At 41.8% G+C, this 19576-nt stretch overlaps 1 protein-coding gene across 17 annotated transcripts in view; it reads left to right on the top strand.

The window, feature by feature from the left end:
- The window catches only part of LOC109852009 (CUGBP Elav-like family member 1), a 406212-nt gene that overhangs the window by 32818 nt on the left and 353818 nt on the right, over positions 1-19576 (top strand). For 14 of the 17 annotated variants that reach the window (XR_002249961.1, XR_002249960.1, XM_020422720.1 and 11 more), the window contains exon 1: positions 13138-13374. The gene's annotated coding sequence lies outside the window, so the exon portion shown is untranslated. Of the gene's footprint in view, positions 1-5787; positions 6768-13137; positions 13375-19576 lie in introns of those variants that run through there. The other 3 variants (XM_020422721.1, XM_020422723.1, XM_020422722.1) reach the window with 3 other exon arrangements.

The raw sequence follows: 19576 nt of genomic DNA on the forward strand, positions 1-19576 counted from the left end.
GGAAGAGGAGGGCTGTCGGTATCAGCAAATATACGAGCTCGCGTCCGAAACGTACGTAATTTTTTATGATACATCACGCACCGTTGGTGGATGACAGGCGTAACGAAACTCGTTAGAAATATCGAGTTGCAGACGGTTGTCCAGGTATCGTCGATAAAGTTCGCGCGCGATATATTTTCGTTACACATTGAAACGGTTGAAACATTTGTGTCATACAATCCCCCAATATTTTTTGTCGAGTTGCCGCACGCGCTATCACGATTAATTCTGGAATATTGTTTCTAGATACCAATATCGCGTTAATTAATTATCAAACTCTTTGCATTGTTCATTTAAATATAAAACTCGAGCACGTTGTGTTTCTTCAATTACGTTTTTTGTTAAAATTGAACGGGCTTTTGTGTGTCGAATTTTCGATTTTACACACGCAGATCGTTTCTTTGAGATTTGCATTTTATATAACATCGTCGAGAGGCGCGCACAAAGAGTTAAATCCGTCTAGGCGAAAATACTAGCGCGGTTTGCGAATTTCGAGAAAGCTACGTACAGCCCATTTAATACTCAGGTGGAATACTGCACCCCGTGTATGAGCGAAGTTACACGAACGCAGATGGGCACCGGCATTATCCTTGGCAATTAGCGAAATTGCATTTGGCGTATAGTGTATGTATCGCATATCCCCCGCGTCACTGCAAGGCGGCCTAAGGGATGTCCGCGGGCGTTTCTCATATCATATCCTCTTTACTCGTCCCCGTCTCTCTTCCTCTACTCTCTCTGCGCGATCGCTATCAGATATAGGGTTTCTCTCTTTCCGACAATCATCTCCTATCCTATCCGCGATCCTCTCTCTCTCTCTCTCTCTCTCTGCGCCCCCGTTCTCTTCTACTATCTGACCATCGTCATTTCCAGAGTGAATTGGCCGCTGCGAGATACAGCGCAACAAACGGCTTTCCGGAAAATCCGTCTTAAACCGTCCGACTTACGAACGATCCCGTATAAATCGCTCCGGGGGGCCCTTCCGAGTTTAATAATTATAACTTCTCATTAACAAAATTGGCTTTAACAGATCAAAGATGTTGACGAGCGGCTTATATCGCGGAACGCAATAATACATTTCCGGGAGTAATATCGTTTCTAGTTCATCGCCAGAAATCTCAATTATTTTGAGCGATGCACCTCACACGTTGAAGCTGAGTCTTCCTGATACTTTTTCTTTTTGCCTGCTCATTGCGTTGAAATATCGATTAATTGTGATATTAGCGATACTATAAAGCTGTTAGTATTATTAATTTTATTATATTACAACGATGATATTGGAGTAAATTAGCCCTCGAGTGGGAAGAAGTTATGAAAATCGCTAATTTCCTCAAAAGCGCGCGGAACAATGTTCTTTTACTGACGGGCAAGAATCACCGGCGCGAAGGTTCTGTTAAAAGGATAAGAAAATTTTATTGCCAAAATGCATTGGCTCGGCGAGCTTTTTAGCGGGAAACTGGAGATCAATGTACTCGGGAACGTTTACAGAATGTGTTTGGGAGTAAACGACCGGGGCGAGAAGCGGATAAGATAACCTTCTCGAGATTCGTGCTCGCGAAGTGAATTACCGGCCGGGCGCCCATCCCCCTTTCTCGGCTTCTTGCGCGATTCGCGCAATGAAATTCTCACGAAAGATTCTCCCGGTCGACGATGTAAATTTAGGATATCGGTAGCGAGGAGTTCCGCCGGTATCTCGGAGGCTAAGTGCGGAGCTACGGAGCAATTTATCGTTTCCCTCTGCCGCCTGCCCTCTGTGCCACCCTTTCCTTCTTTCCCCTCTACCGACGCGCCACCTCTCTGTATTATTAATCCCGCAAGATATCGAGCGAAACACGGAATCCTTGCAGAATTCTTTACGCGCAAAAGGAATAGTGTCATTAATAATCGGAATTACCTTTTATCTCGGTAAATTGCGCCGCGCGCTTTCCGTCGCGCGTCCTCATCAGTTCCGTCCGACGTTCGCGAGAAATTCCGCGAGAAATATACAGAATTGTGTATATCAAACTAACAGGATATTCCAAGTCCGCATGTATACACGATTGAGAATTCTGGTTTGGTTTATTTTTGTCAATGTTTTAATCTTCAACGCAAGATTAAAACATTGATTTCTATCGTTTTTCAAATATAGAGTTTGAAAATATTAGAAAATTTTTGTGGATAGATAATATTTAATATTCGCGCGCGCGTGTGTGTGTGCGTATACATTTTTTTCTACTGATTTCCGTGCCAACCTTGAACGAAATATCAATTCCGGGAAAGGAATGTCAATTCTGAATATAGAAATGCCAATCCATCGTTCTATCAAAAAGGTAACATAAAATCAATGGGATACCAAACAGTTTGCACGGTGCATCATGATCATGTACATGAATGCCTGTCATTCTGCCTATTCGCATCGCGCGCAGATCGTATGGGTTTTGCTATATTCACGCTCGAACGAACACCGATTGATTATACGCGTGCGTAGAATATTATATTATCAAGAAATGAGAGACTTTTGTTCTGTAACTCATAAATTAAAAAAAAAAAGAGAAACATGTCCATAACTACGCGTATATTTTATACACATATCTTTTTGAGTGATAAAACTTATTATCACATAATTACGTTAACTAATAAATATTCAATCTTTTATATGTAATTGTTATTCTATACTTAATTTTATGTAAATATTGTAAAAAAAAAGAATCGCCGGAATGGCGACACGTACTTGCTCGCGGATAGACTTTGTGCCCGTATATTTATTTAATTAAATTAATATTTTTATATAGCATTATCGATATATGCAAATTACCACCTCTCACATAGTATTGAATGAGAATAGATTATAGGAGCGGAGATTAGATTATGACGCGCGCGGCATGAATAATAAAAGTGATTTTCTCTCGGGCTTCCTTCATCGATTCCGATACGAGCGCGAAGTTCGCCGGTGATTTGTGCCAATCAAATAGCACGCCAATTTGGCGCATTCAATCCACCGCACGCACGCGCGACTAAACTTTCTCGATGCAACTCGTGCGAACGTGCGAAGAAAGAAAATGCAGCCTAACGCGGACCCGTCGCTCACGCGAGCATCGTGAAAGATTATCGTGTGAAATTTATTTGAAGGGGCGGCGATTTTGCTCTGGCACATGTCAATCTTCTCGAAGCTCCGTTCTTTCGCGTATTACGGAAATTTTTTTCTTTTTTTTTTTTTTATTAACCGCGGAAGAGAAGAAAGCATGAAAAGAACTTAAATGATGGATCGCAGTCAGAAATATATCATTTGCAATGTTATTATTTTAATAACGTAAAAGTATCGCCGTGCAACAAAAAGAGACAGGCGGAAAAATCATTGACACACTTTTTTTTTTACTCGCGAATGTCTCACGCCCGCAACGTTTTCGCGCGCGTAATAAAAACGCTCCTCGTCAGTTTGCTACTATTATCGAGCGATGTATCGAAGCGTGTCTCAATTTACGCCATTCACTCTACACGTTTCCCGTCGAGCTTTTCTAACGCGTATGTGATGAGAGGGAAAGGGACGCGCAAAGAAGAACGTCGTCGATATCGCGCAGCGAATGCGACGAAAGATTATCGTGCAAAATTTATTCGTACGGGCAGGATCGGGCCGAGAACGAAGCTTTTCTTCGCGCCTTTCTGCTAGTATCGCTGTGTACGTGTGTGTGTGTTTGTATGTGCTTGTACATGCGGCAGTTCATATATACAACGACAAATCAATCGAACCATAACAACTGTCACGCCCTCGCGCAACGTAGAAAATGCATTATAATGCATCGCGAAACGTGAGCGCAATTTCAATCGACCGGGCGCGAATTTATAGCGGATCGAGCTCGCATTCCGCAGCCTCCAAATTGATTTTCACAAGAACAACAAAGTCAATCCTGCGCCATGATTAACTCCGCAAACGCGGTTAACTCGGTCGCCGTAACGTTCATAATATCGTTACGTTCAAATTGAACAGTCAGAAAGTAAAGAACATACGCAACTCAAATAATTTTTTATAAAATATTTCACAATTCCCCTGTCAAAACTCCACGCGTGTTTTTTCAAAATAAAATTCTCTGAACTCACCCAGTACGCGCGCATTTTCTACGGCATTGACTGATCACGTGAGATCCAATTTACGGCAATCATGCGAAAGACTTTCCTACGACAGTCTCAAGATGCAATCACGGCGACCTCTGGACCGGTAATACCGTCGATAAATGCACGACTCCGAGTTTTCATCGCGAACTAGACTGCACGCGCGTATATATACGGTTTTCTTACCGTGTATAACACAGGGTATATATCCTTTGAATATGATGTCTCTCCCCCGTGCGCCCGGGCCATGCCGCTGCCGAGCATTCCGTTTGAAGTACGCGCCCCCGATCTCATTTTATGAGAAAACATGTGGCACGGGATCTAATATTATCGAGGCAAGAAGTATAGAGATTGCTCCGCGATATTTGTGCCCCGTCGTTTCCTCTGAGCTGATAGGCGGCGATCGTTGTAATAAGTATGCGGTAATTTCGAATTTTTTGAATAACCTTACGAGGTTCTTCTCAAAAAATCACTTTGTGATCCGATACGCGCAATTCCCACAAGTTCCATCTATCGTTTTGTTTTCGCAATAACTCAGTGTAAACTTTTATTTTTGTCGCACGAGTTTTGAATTTCACGCGCGCGCGCGCGCGAATCTAACAGCTGTTTTTACACGTCCGTCAAAACACTATGACCGGGATAAATAATAAGGGATAAGACTGACTTGTGCCAGCCGATGTGGACGGCGGCGCGCGATGGATAAAAGATGGGTGAAGGGAAAAAGATATAAGCAGCGAGGATGACAGGGAAAGAGCCGAGTGTGTGTAGCGAGAAGATGTATTGTTCCTTCTACAGGAGGATAATGGAGCTCACCTGTCAGATCGAGTTATGTCCTCTGCAGAGTGCGTTATATTTTTTCCCTCACTGCCGACGGCCGGGAATGTAAGTGGGAAGACCGATGTTAAAATGTTAGTCTCCACGGATTGCGGTTAACGTCACGCAGCGATGACTTATAAGATTTTAATTCAAACGAGCTTTCTTTCCGCCTCCAACATCTTGCAGTCCAATATTGTTGTTGTGGAACGGTCACTCTGTTTGCTCGTGAAACTGCAGTTAAAAACATGGTGTATGTTAACAATCTCGAAAACATGTAAATATCTAAATAAATTCCACGCGAAAACGAAAGTTTATCATGTACAAGCTATGAAAACAAATCATAAAACTCTGATTTTCGAGCGTACATTTCAGAACTTTTTATATCTTTTGTTCAAACAATCTCATCAGAATTGCATTGTCTGTAACTTTTATACGTACCTATTTGTTTCATACACGTCGATTTCCACTTGATCACTTCACGCTTCCGATAGCTTGCGAAATCAATTCAATCCCGATATCAATTTTCACTCGCACGTAACACACTCGCGAAGAAAGTACGGAAACGAAATATTGATAGTTGTTTACTGCACAAAATTCTATTCGAGGAATTCGGATACGCGAACGTACGCAACGAGTCAAAACAAAACAAAATGGCGAGGCGCGACGATACGCCGGTGTACACAGTAAATTCACTGTTTTCGTATTAACTTGAGACAGGCCAGAATTAACAGGTCTCACCACTTCCATCCGTGGACAAAATAACATAGGCTGTATGGTCACTTTCACTGTTTTCGTGTTCTTACCTTCTTGCATCGAGAATTTTTGCGTGTTATTCACTTCGATTACTTTCAGGAACAGTACGGAAGCACGCTGCCGCATATTGTGCGTTGTATAATTGATCTATCGACGATAATAAGTCAGAAGAAACGGATAAATCAACTAGCGATCGCCGGTCGATTGCTCTTCGTACGCTGCCGTCGCAACTCAGCAGCTTTCGGCCCGAAAGCGCTCGAAGAACGCCGAGCTTGTTTTCGCGCGCTCGAACTGTTCGACGACGCACGACGATAAACAATTGAGATATTTGTTGAGTTCATTATCAATTGTGATATTTATGATGGACGATCGCATTTTTCTACCGAAAATGAAGAGATTCTTGTGCAAATATCGAGTACGATTGATGTTTCAAATGTAAAATGCAATCAACAATTGCGACATATTATTTTCCGCGAGTTTGCGAGTATAGTGTTGACGATTATATTACAGATTCCTTGTGTGTTTTTCGGGTCTCGTCGTCATTTCCTGCGTGCATCTGCGAGTGCTTTTTGGAAAATGTGACTGAAAGATCCATCCGATAAAACAAATCAGAGACATTAAATGAATTATTTCTGTCGCGTTTACTTCGATCACAAATCGATTGTTCTTCGTGCGCCGCCGTCGCAATGCGAATGCCGTCGGACGCTTTCGCGCGTTTGAACTACCCGACGACGTATGAAGATAGCCGATTGAGACATTCGTAGTTTTCTGTCAATAGTGACGGACGGTCACGTTTTTCTCCCAAAAAAACGAGATTCTTGTGTGAATATCGAATGCGAACGTTGTCTCAAATGTGTAACGCAGTGCCAACAATCGCGAGTGACGCGTTGTCTCGCGCAAATTCGCGACGGTCGAGCGTAGTGTTGAGTTGTCGGGGGTTGTTTTTCTCGCGTTTCTTTGGCCGCGACGTTTGGCGCCGCGTCGCCATTTTCTATGCGCGTCCATGAGTGTGTTCAGTGAAAAATTCGACTTCCAGATTCACGACACGAGGCTACACTGGCTACAGAAGAGAAAAGGTGAGTTCATAGCAATATTATAGATAAGATCTTTCACTCCAACAAGATGTGTGTAACAAAAATAGTGATAAAGCAAACGAGCAAAATAGACTGATAGAGACGTGCACAAATTTATGCGACAGACAGACGGAGCGGTCAATTTTACAGTCGACGAGGAACGGCGACGATTTCGCCACGGTGTATTAATTTTGCTCGTTTCGTCTCTAACGAGGTGAATAGCGGAAGCAAGAGCGAGGAAAAGAGGGCCAGGCGTTATGCCATGAAATGCGTGAGATCTGCCATGGACCGAATTGCCGGCGGCGCCGCCTGTGGTCAACAGTCCGGAGACCGTTCTCGTCATGTTGTATGCAAGAATCGCGTGCGCTGCAAAAAACTTAAAAAAAAAAAGGAAAAAACAGAGCGAGAACAAAGTGGCGCTTTTTATGCGTGTCTAACCGGTAAACACGCCGCGTAACAACTACATCGCGGAAGCGACAACTTCCGCACCTTGTGGAAGCAATGAATTCTGTTTATTGCTGCCTCCCCGCCTCCCCGCGCATTTCGCCAACTTTAACGAAAGAGTAGTTAGTTTTGTCCACTTTAGCAAAAGTAGTTTATTTCGCGAGACAGAATATGCACTTCTCTAAATAAATTAAAACTTTCATCATGTTCATCTTCGACAAATGTTTGTAACATGCTTTCTCTCTTTTTTTACGTTTACAGTGGAAGGTAACCAAACCAATATAATAAGTAACAGCATTTTATACAAGTAATGCGCAGAGATTTAATATATTACATAGATATATAAATTACCGCTTGCTAAAATTGTCATAAGATTTTATCACTATTTTTGTTAAACAATTATTCCATATAAATTTTGACACAGATGATTGATTCACATGAAACAGTAGTATAATTATTAATGATTTTGCATTGACAATTTTAAAATTAAATTTTATTTTATATTAATCGAGCGTAATTGTCTATAATACACATTGTCAAAATTCGCGATGCACACGCGATGTTATTTTCACTGTCGGAATATATGTCATGGATTATCGATTGACAGCATATCGTATGATACAGCAGATGCACGTCAAAATTGACATGGTATTAATGAATAATTTCAATTTGTGCCTTCGGACATCCATGATATTCTTGCGAAATAATCGTTAATTTATTGTAGTTTTTTTTCTAACACGGAGAAATGATACAAAATTATTTGGTCGTTTAAATCTTACATTTTAGAAACTTCTAACAGCACTGTTTGTATAATGTCAAACTGACATTATTATTGTCCTTTTTCACTTCATGTAAACAAACGTTGTTATAAATAAGAAATAATTTTCCAGTGGTGGGGGGTATTTTTCCAAATATTTTCTAGCGCAAGTTATTCAGCAAAGGTGTTTCTCACTTCGAATTCTTCTATTTTGTCGAACGCAAAACTTTTCTGCGATCGCGTTATTTCCGTTGTGTTGGCGCGCGGCCACACCGCTATATCAGAAATGACAAGCCACCCCTTGTCTTATTCGGCGGACATTTCTGACATGTTTCTCGTGAGTTTCGATATCAATGATAAAGTGCCCAGGCTGTCAATTTCGCGATACGAGAGCTGCCCGATCGAGTTTACATTTTCCAGACGGCAGCGCACGCCTTACAACGTACGCCGTCGTTTACTTATTTAGCCGTTATTTCACCCGCATCCCACTTGCCGACCAGTCTCGTTCTCCATCGACCGACTTTTCCCTCCCTTTGGCAGCTCGAGATGATACTTCCACTCGAACCGTGAAATATTTAACGACTCACCTTCTCGGTCACTCCGTGTTTCCGTTCTTTTCCCGTACTCTTTTCGTCGTTTCGATTCTTCCATCTCATCCAAGCTTCACATGTCACTTCCTTGATCACGCCGTTCTTGCTCGCGGCAATTGGTATTATCGTTGACCGTCGTAGAAACTTGAAATCTTGGAGAAAAAAATTTCTCTCTGCGCAGTAATCCTTTCAGCACATTTTTATTTTGCAACATGTTCACTGTTTTATCTCGAAAAATTAAAATTCATCTAACAAACCACAATTGTAAAAAATAATCTTGCGAGTGTAAAGAATAATTTTCGACAATGTGATACAGAATTATTTCTAAATTATTACGGAAAAAATTTTTGCTATTATACACTTGAGTTTAATGAATTTTTTGTTTCATTAACAAAACGTTTTGTTAGTAAAACAAAATCTTGCTATCTAGCATATGTTTTTTTTTCATATATTATCGACGATGTAATATTGACCTAAATCAAACAGAAGCGTAATATTTCTCAGTGAATTGTACAGTCCGCGCAGCGGGCACGTGATGTCGCAGGTATTCTAGCGTGACACATAGTTCAGTGGTTAACATTAATGTCTCTTCAATTATTGGCATCTATTCCAGATATGTTGTATTCATTGAGCTACGCTTTGAGTCAACCGATAGTCTCGGGTGTAACCGGAAATTCCGTGTAATATCGCCAACAGCCGCACATGCCGTTGTAACGTAACCATCCTCAAACGCCACCAATTCGATAACCCAATGAACATGTTGACGGTGCGGGCTGCATCTATTGCGTACAATTCAATCATCGCGCATAACTAATAAGGACAATACAATCCGTTATGTGAAAGTAAGAGACGGGGGAACAATTCGGTTCGTCGAACGTTCGTCGGCGTGTATTATAGTTGCGAACATTCCCTCTGTTTCGAGAAAGCAAAGTTTGCAAGAAATGTTTTCGGAAAAGGACCTTTCTCGCGGATTTTACGTTCCCTTTGTGATTTCATTGTCTGCTCCACGTGTTACTCAAACGCGTTTATTTGCGCGGAATAGACTTGTTTATTGTCCGTGGAAATTCGCGAAGCGGCGCGGTTTCTCTACACGATTTCCCGAGCGTGACTATAATTCCTAAGAATACAGAGCCGAGGCGCGACGACTCTATTAGCTTGCAACACATGCGCGCGTATGTGCATTTGGGCAAAATCCGTTAGTTCAACATTCCGAGTAGTCACGTGGCGCATTTACGGCGTAACTTTCGGGATTAGATCTGTGCGTGTGGCGCGCTACATATGTCCATGTGCATATACATCCACATGTGGATTTGTCGGAGCAGACAGAGGTCGAAGTGAAGTAAAAGGCGGCGCGATAAAGGAACGCGCGGGTTATAAAGTCACTTTTCGGCGGATGGAATACTCGTTGGCGAAGTTTGTTTCGACGAAAAATGAAGTTGGCAAGTTTTAAATTCCGCGTCGGAAACACACAGATCTTCGAGTAATCTCGCGCAAATGTTCTCGCGCCGCGGATCGCGGAATTTTCCGGCTCGAAACTTTTATCCGTCCGCATAAACGCTCGCGGTCGATAGAACGCTCGCTGATTTTTCGTCCGCGCGTAATATATATATATATATATAATATATATATATATATATAACGCACGCGATATTCAAAGCAAAAATGTCGGCTTTCGCGCACGGACCGCAAATTATTTGTCGATCGCGCGTAGTTATGTAACAAGGGACCGACATCCAAGCTGTTGTTTTTCGAGTAGTATTGTTTTAGAAGAGAGCATTGAAAACACAGCTGTGTACGTTGTTATTGTATTGGATTTAAAATGCCAGCAACTGCGTGTATCTTTCTGCAATATATTGGAAACTCATAGGTATCAAATTTTATTTTGTCGCGCCAGAGATAGAAGAGCATACGAACTTGTGTGTGTTTATTCCATTATTTATATACACGTGTGTATGTGTGTGTGTGTGTACACCCGCGCGTTTAATTGATTCCTTCCTTTTGTATATAAACGACATGTAACCGCGATTAACATTTCACTTTTAAAGTAATATTTTTCAATCGCAAACTATTATAAATGTGCATATATTTATCGGGAACGAAATGAACACGCTCCGTATCGTTTCTGTACTTTTATGTACACAATTGGATTTGAATAAATGGAAATACGTTAAGGATTCTATGAGCCGCACGCAAATCGGCTCACACACAATGTCTCTCGCCGACATACCGCCGGTCAGTATATTGCACGCGGACAGTTTACGGATGCAAATGTATTAAAGAGGACCGCAGGGTAACTTCCTTGGGGGGAGGATTGGTCTCATCTCGCATTCGACGTGCCACTACCGGTCGCATGAGCGCGTTCGCGTATTTGTTAATAATTCCCGGAAGATAGTTTCGCCATACTGCGGTAACGCGCGCGGACATTCGGACACAGCCCGAGGGGACTGTCTCCGTCGCAGAGGCGGCACGGCATCATCCATATCCTCGCCACCCTCCGGGGAACGGAAGGGTTTGCGCGCTTAGTTGCGGCTTAACGTGCGTACTTTCCCCTCTTCCTCTCCCTTCGAGCAAGACGCGCGTCGCGCCACGCTTCGAAGTTCGCTTGTGCGAGAGGATGCGGGTGGGTTAGCGAACTTAAAGTCAATCTTGGGTTATGCAAACGCTTATGCTTAGTAAAACGCTCGCTGCGGGCGAGATTGCCGGTAACTTGCTAAAGACAGTCAGGAGTGCAAGAAAGAGGGAGGAAGAGAGAGAACCAGCTTCGATATAACGCGTTTTCGAAAGTTAAAGGCTCTGGTTTGTCTGTGATTTCACGTAGACTGACCGTCCGCTCTGACCGTGGTTTATTAATGGATTTGCATATCGAAATGGGAAAGAAACGTGGAATAGACGACGGCGGTCTTAATTGGATCGAATTGCGCTTCGCTTGCTTGTCACGTATTGCGCGCGTGCACATCATTGTTACACGCTCCGTTCAGAGTACGTGTAAGCCGCGAGTTTTACGAGTGAATCGAGTCCGCGAAATCGCACCGCGCGCGGAGAAACTGTTAGGATGACTATGGAAAAACAAAAAAGCTTGTTTTGGTATTTACAAAAGTATTTTTGAAAACTTTTTAGTGCACGTATAACAAATCCTCAACAAGCATAATATTTTTTTATAACTTTTCTTTTGTGCGTTTTTTTCTGTTTTTTTATTTAAAGCTCTCAATTCTCTGAGTGCTAATATCTATTGTGTTCCATTTCTTTTTCTAAAACTCCGCGCAAACTCTCTTGACTTTCCGAATTTAATTACACGCACGCATCACTTCGCGGCGAACGGATGTAGTTTGTATTCGATCGGTATGTCGAATATCGTTTTTTTTTTTTTTTTTTTTTTTTCAGACGATTCGTTTGACGTAGCGTTTCGATCGAAAAGCGCCGGTAACTCGGTCGAAGGGTTTTCGGCGATAGTTAAATCGACTTTGCAACATTTCCCTCGATCTAACCTTTCAACTCTTGCTTCCGCGCAACGTGTGTTCTACGCGCAATAAACTCGGTTGTAATGAGAAACTTTTATGCCGGGGGATATGCTAACGAAGCGGAGCTCGTAAACGTGCGCGTGTAGGTCCCTCGCATTGTGTTACGACCTTATTTCGCGCTGAGGTCAAATTATATAACCGATATACTCGTATCACGGTATCTTATCACTTGTTAACGCTGACGTCTACAACGTCCGTTTTATGCGTTCGCTTTTTATACGTTACCCTCTTATTTATCATTTTTCTGCGCACACCTTTGATTAATTTTCCGCATGAAATGTTTTGTTTAGCGTGATGTTACAAATGCGTGAAAGTAATTACATTATATCGTTTCGCGATAATAATGGACTCGCTCTAGTAGATGTAGTTGAAATTTTAAGTTTTACAAACGTATTTTTTTATGTACTGGCACAACACAGGCGCGCGCTACGCGCATGCTAATATTGTTTTTATTTTACCGTGTAGTGTCAGTGAACACAACCTGTCACCGCGATGACAGCCAATATATACGTCTTACAAACCATATAATACACATTAGAGAGATGTCAGAAATAATGCATGAAAATCAAAATAAAAAAATAGTGAGAAAGAGGAGTCGAAAAACAACACGTGACTAAAGTCATATGACTTTAAAAACATGACTAAAGTACAGTCACGTGTTGTTTTTCCTCTTTTCACTGTCACGTGACTTTATTTTAGTTACGTTCTTAAAGACACGCGCAACGAAGTCGTGCTTGAACGCAAGGCAGTACCGTGCCTCTTGATTCGTATGATATGAATCGAGAAACACATCCGAGAAACGTTCCAATCAACGTCAAGATAAGGCGGCTACAATCAAAATTGATAGAATTGATTGTGATTATTTACACACGCTTTTTCTGATAAAATAAAATAAAGATTTTTTTCACTTTGATAATAAAAAGTAACAAGAAAAGAGAATAGAAAGAAATCGAGTTTCGACTTTTGACCATTCGAGAGGCGGCAGTTTCGCAATAGTTCGGAATCGATTGGCTGTCTGTTACCATGGGACACCGAGCGGTAAATATCGTTAGACATTAATGGATCAAGCCATGTGACAAAATCGATTCAAGTGATATTTTATTTTATATGTTTTTTTGTATGTTTTTTTGGTCTTTATATATATTTTTTTTTCGATACTTTCTGTCGGTCTCGATACGGTATTTCAAAATTGCTCTCGAGTTATTTTCGCTACGTCGATCTATGCGCACGAAGGACCATATAGTTCGCATCATCGCCTCTCCTTCGAAAAGCAGAAAAGGCTGTTGGTTGTTCGTGACAAGGTACGCACAACGAGAAACGTGATTCCAATTGAAATCTTTGGCTGAACTTCTCGCGGTCATTTGTCTTCGTCTCTTGAAAAGCGCAAGTCACTCGTAATCGAGAAAACGTTACGTTTTCTTTTTTCTCACACATTTGGCTCTCGACATTTAGACGCATTTGTAACGGCGAGCGTTTTAATGTTTCGCTCTTTAGAGAAACACACGTTTCTCTTTCTACGTGCGTTTTTGGCGTGACATGTTTTAATTACCGTTGAAACATTGCATCACTCAATCTGTTAACTCCGAAATTATAATTTTTCTGCACCAAAAACCTCAGCGTAAATAACTTGATTTTCAAACATTAAATACAATTTTTAACGCTACGATTTTAGAGGCAAATCAATTTTTCATTCTCACAAGTAAATAGACCGGCGTAGAATTATTTTTTTTTCTACTTTTCATAAAATAATGGAAAATTCCGTTTAATATGAAATATACTCACGACAATGTCTGGATTCTAATCTGATATTTTCTATCATAATAATTTAAGTGTTTTCTTCACACGCGCTTTCTTGCGCGCGCTTATGAGCGATAAAGAATCAAAACATAACTGCAAGGATACTACTTCAATAAATTACATGCGCGTTTATCGATTTTGGCATTATGCACAGTTGGTTCGTAAAATGATGCCGATTCCACGCGTCACCGAGCGTTAATCACTTCAACCCGAATAAAATTACGGGGTCGTTTTGTGTGGAGCGTCCGTGCGCGGAATTGTGTACCACTAATTACCGTTCCGTTCTCGCCGTTGTTATCCAACCGCGCGACGGACGAATACGCGCATTTATCTCTTCGGGTTTAGCTTCGCGAATCTCTTACAAATAAAATCGCAGGGCACGAAGATCGAATTAGAATATAAAACAAATGTTTTTTGTGTGTTGTAAAAAGGTAAAAAGTTAAACCTTCTTGTTTTAGATACGATATATTGAGACGTTTTGAGTTTAATTGCTTTTGAAATGCGCGTTGAGATACTTTTAAATACTTTTGGTGAAATTATGTCGTAGGATTCAATTAAGGCGCAGTAATTTATACATCCTATATATTATGTTGCTTTTATAGCGCACCTGCTTCGATCGCACACATTTCGGCTATAACGACGGCTCACGCTTTGAATTGGAACGTCAATACTCCCATAATCCTCGTTTCCTCTCTCCTTGGCATACGCATTACTTGTTCCGCCTAATTAGCGGACCATTTAAGTCGAGCTTCGCGGTTGTAGTCGACAATATATCGCGCGTCTTAAGCTTTTAACGCTTTGGCGCGCGCTTTCAATTTGACGGGATCCTCCGTCTGAATGACGTGCCTCGATGAATTTCGCGGCAATCAAGCTAATTTCCTCCCCTTCGTGAATGCAATATTCTAGCGCTACAACGCTAATGAGACCTCTGCGATCTTCAGACATTTCAGTCAGAGACACGCGAGAATATGTCGCAGACACGGGAATTTCTCGATATTTTCTTTTTTTGAGTATTTTTCATGTAACATTTGTTAAACAGAACAAGTGAACTTTGAGGCACAGAAAAACAATATTGTAAAACTGCACGACTCTACAATCACCCGGACGATCCTATATTAAAAAAGGCATTTGGAGAAGTGCGCGTTTGGAGTCGAATATATCGCACCTATTGTTGCCTCTTTTTCGCGTTGCCGATTGGTTGGTTAGTTGATCGAGTCGAATCGAATCGGTAAGATCGAGAGAGTAAATAATAAAAGCAATTATGAGACAGTTCGTCGTATATGTAGAGAAAATTAAAAACGTAACTAAAGTCACGTGACAGTAGAAAAACAACACGTGAAAATAACGTGACTGTAATTTATATTATATATAACATTAAATAATACATATTATACATATAATATAATTTATTATATAATTTATTATATAATTTATTATATATATATTTATAATATTATACTTTATATTGTATTATATGTATTATATACATACTACAGTAATGTTACTGACCTCCGCCGCGCGACTTTGGCGGGTTCACTGATCTCGGCCGCGCGGCCTTGGCGGGGTCACTGACCTCGGCCGCGCGGCCTTGGCGGGGTCATTGACCTCGGCCGCGCGGCCTTGGCGGGGTCACTGACCTAGGCCGCGCGGCCTTGGCGGGGTCACTGACCTAGGCCGCGCGGCCTNGGTCACTGACCTAGGCCGCGCGGCCTTGGCGGGGTCACTGACCTCGGCCGCGCGGCCTTGGTGGGGGGGGGTCACTGACCTCGGTCGCGCGACTGCGGTAGAGTCACTGACCTCAGCCGCGCGACCGCGGCCGTGTTACTGACTTTGGTCACGTGTTTACGGTATATATATACGGTATATATATATATATATATATATACATATATGCGTATGTGTGTGTATTATATATAGATATAGAATATTACATATAATATATATAATATTCTCTTTTTTACCCTTTTCCTTGTCCCGTGACTTTAGTCACGTGTTGTTTTTCCACTTCTCTCTTTCACTATATTTTGAGTTTGATTTTCATGCGTTATTTCTGACATTTTTCATATGTGTATTATATGGTTTATAATACGTATATACTATCTGTCATCGCGGTGACAGGTTGTGTTCACTGACAACACGTTAAATAAAAATAACAATAGCGTGCGCGTAGCGCTCGCCTGTGTTGTGCTAGTGTTGTAAAAAACCGATTTTATTATAATTGTTGAATGTTTCAAAAAACATTAGATAAGAAAATAAAATAATTATCATTAACTTTTCAGCGCGCAATAATCTCTGGATTGTCTAAGTTAATTTCGTTAATTGTGTTCGAAATCCGCTCCTAATTTCTCGCTGTGTTCTGTCTCGAGAGAGTCACTCCCTCGGGGTCACTTAATTTTTATTTTCATCAATCACCCTCGGTACCTACGTCCATCCGTTCTGGTTCACCGCGATCGCCGTGAAAGTCGGGTTAGTTTAATTAGTTTAGAAGCTCTTTGCCGACACACCGACATTCCGGAGGTATGTGGCCACCTAGCCTTTAATGGTAAATGAAAGTAACTGCAGTTAAACGAAAGAACTCCGCGCTGTCTCCACCTACACGTTCGTCTTCCATTTTTATCGCTTGGTCTTCCGTTCTTTACGTTCGCTATTTCAACGTTTTATGTATCGTTGACTCGAAACGGTATGTATATATATTTTGGATTATACTTAATTAAAGACGAAGAAAGAGACGGCGTCTATTGAGTGGAGCTCTTTTCAATCGTTAATACAAAATTCAAGTCCATAAACGATGAACGACTCGTCGGCGCCATTGATGTCGCGTTTGATCGACGCGAATTAGCTTCTTCCGAGCGAGTTTGCCATTAAATATTTGCGTAATTGGCGAACAGCCGTTATGTTAGAGAGCGAGCTAATACAAAATTGCCAATGCTCAAGAGACTACAGGCCAGTCAGCTTACTAGTCCGATATCGCAATATTAGTAGGACCTCTGAATTATTCATTTGGCGTTACTGTGTATGCCATTAGTAACGCGCAACACAATTTGACATAGACGGTTAATTTGACGCATAACATAACTGAAGATATTTAGTCTGTGTACAGAGGCTATCACAGCGATTTGTGCACTTTCTGCATTTCGTTGCAGAACGCAAATAAAATATCGCTTACGTGGCAAAAATATGACGAATGCTGTGGTGGTAAAACGGCGGAAAAATGTTGTAGACGTCCCAATATAGCAATGTTCATCAACAACCATTTTGAAAAGCCAATTGTGATTCGACAAGTTTAATTCTAACGCAAAAAACCATTTCATTCCCGAACCGAAAACTAATGTAAGCAGAGTATAACAATGTGTCGGTCTGTGTTGGAGAAAATTCAGGTACAAATATCAAACCTGAAATAAAATGTAAAAAAATAATATTCTTTTAGATATGCAACATATGTTTCTAAAAAAATTTAAAATAAGAGCAGCACTTTATTAATAATAAAACCATCGCTTTTCTGGTTGAGAAAAAGTAGTACAACTACAAGTTTGTGATTTTTTAAATCGCGCACACCTAAAGGAACTCGTAAATATAGAAACCAATGACAAAACTTGATTCCTTTAGCAATCACTGTTACACTATTATTTACGCGCGCGTGTGTAATCCTATGAAATAATTTCCCAAAAGAATTCTCTAAAAGGGAACACACCTCGGCTGTTCTTCGACACGTTCCGCTCGCATCCACTATCAGACACGGCCGATCGATCCGATTGAATCGCGACTCGGACGTGTCCTTGGTGCGTTTGCGGGAACACGCACAGCGGAGGCAAATGAAATTCCCAGCCTGTCGAAAACAAGTTTTATTTCGTGGCACTTTCGGTTTGATGGGGGGCGCGCGCGCGCAGAAGGGCGTTGCGGATTGTTGCGCTAGGCGAGGGATTGCGGTCGGGGAGATGCGAAGGGGATGAAGTCGAGGAAAAAGAAGAGGGTAGCTTCGCTCAGCGGTACCGACGATGGGCGACGAGAGTTTCCATTCTTCGGCGAAACTTCTTGGCAACTCGTTTGAACGCCACGACCAGCCTCTCCACTTTCTTCCGAGTCTTATTTTGCTCGCTGCCGCCGCCACTGCTCGCGAAACTTTTCTCGATTCCTCGGAGGTGTAACATAATATTTTTGCGGCTCAGAGCCGGAGACCGCAAGAACCGCGCGTTGGAATAACGCGGTTATCGAGTTCCGGGATTTTAACGTTATCAAATTTGTTATCAGTGCACCCGCGGCGATTACGAAGTTAACATCGTGACACTTTGCTTCTTTCGAGGAAATCGATCGATGCATCGGCTGCGAAACGATTTCATTAATTAACGCGTACTTATTGCTTTTTAGAAACATCGTTATTTTGTTTTTTCATCAAATTTGTATCATTTACGTACGTGTTTCAAATAATTATAATACATCCTTTAGATTGTTGAATGTTCAAAAGTGCAGCGTTGCGTTCGAAAAACGAAAAGCCGCGAACGTCACCGTGCAAAGTCGTTAATGTTTCACGGAATCGTTACGCAGATCGAGCCGACCGGTGGGAGGTGCTCGCGTCATAATGGCGAAAGTGTGAAAACACGTTGTCGGCAGACTAATTAAATTTCTGCATTATTACAAGGACGACCGTTTCTACCACTCGGCGGAGTTTTAATCTGGCGGGGTAATATCTTAGGCTACATTAGGTTTTACCCTTACTGACTGGCGCTGGGGGACCAGGGGGGTGGCAGTCAGTTGAACGGAGAAGATCGGTAGCGAGGGACGGGGGGAGGTGTGGCAGAGGCTCGGCATAAGCCGTCTGCCTGCCGGCTAATCAATGATTCAACTCGCCAATTACAGAGGCGCCTCGAAAAATATCCTCTCACTCCACCCGCTCTTCCGCGTTCTCCTAGCACGTCTAAAATATTCACCGACCGTATCTCCCTTCAATTCTATCCTTTCGCCCGTTTTGCTCGTTTCCCGACTCATCGTTGGAGCCATCTTAACCCTTTTCACACGCACACCTGTCGCTTATAATTTTGTGCACTGTATTGTATCGATATTATTTAATCCAAGCGGTTTAAGGGTTTAAATAATTCACTGTAATTTTCTTATCGCGCTTAATGGAATAAATTTATTATCTTTTTTGTCAGTGAGAAAATGAATTGAAATTTCACATCGATTTATCGAAGTGCGCATTTACCGGAAATGGAATGTAAAATGCAGTCGCTTTTGAAAATTTATATATATACTATCGTCTATCGTTATTTTTTTCTCTCTTGTGTATTCGTTGTCACGCAATTTCATTATGTTTAGGAACGTTAAACTGTTTCAATTACAGGAGTTTATCCGACGGTAAAGCGAGACGGGAAGAGCTCGTTTAGAAAAAGTTCCGATCCGCGTTCACGGCCGCGTGCCTCGTCGCTTGCCGAAGTCTATTCACTGCCATTCCTCTTCAAATTATTCTTTCGCAATTTAATCAACCGGTTATAAAAGAACTTGGCTTGACCTTACAACTTTATTTTTGCATCTCCGCAGTCCGCGCCGGTTTCTTCGCCGTTTTTTCCCTCCCTCTTGGGCGTTCTAAATTAAATTTTCTCTGCCTCCGATGCGCAAGTTTCGCTGGACGGCAAGAAGAAGAGCATGGCGGAAGACGCTCGGCTGTGTGTGCGATCGCGAGCCAAGAGAAGATCGGGGGAGAAGTGGAAATAA

Source organism: Pseudomyrmex gracilis, unplaced genomic scaffold (assembly GCF_002006095.1).
Source record: "Pseudomyrmex gracilis isolate BER0280 unplaced genomic scaffold, ASM200609v1 scaffold_23, whole genome shotgun sequence".
Classification (NCBI taxonomy): domain Eukaryota; kingdom Metazoa; phylum Arthropoda; class Insecta; order Hymenoptera; family Formicidae; genus Pseudomyrmex; species Pseudomyrmex gracilis.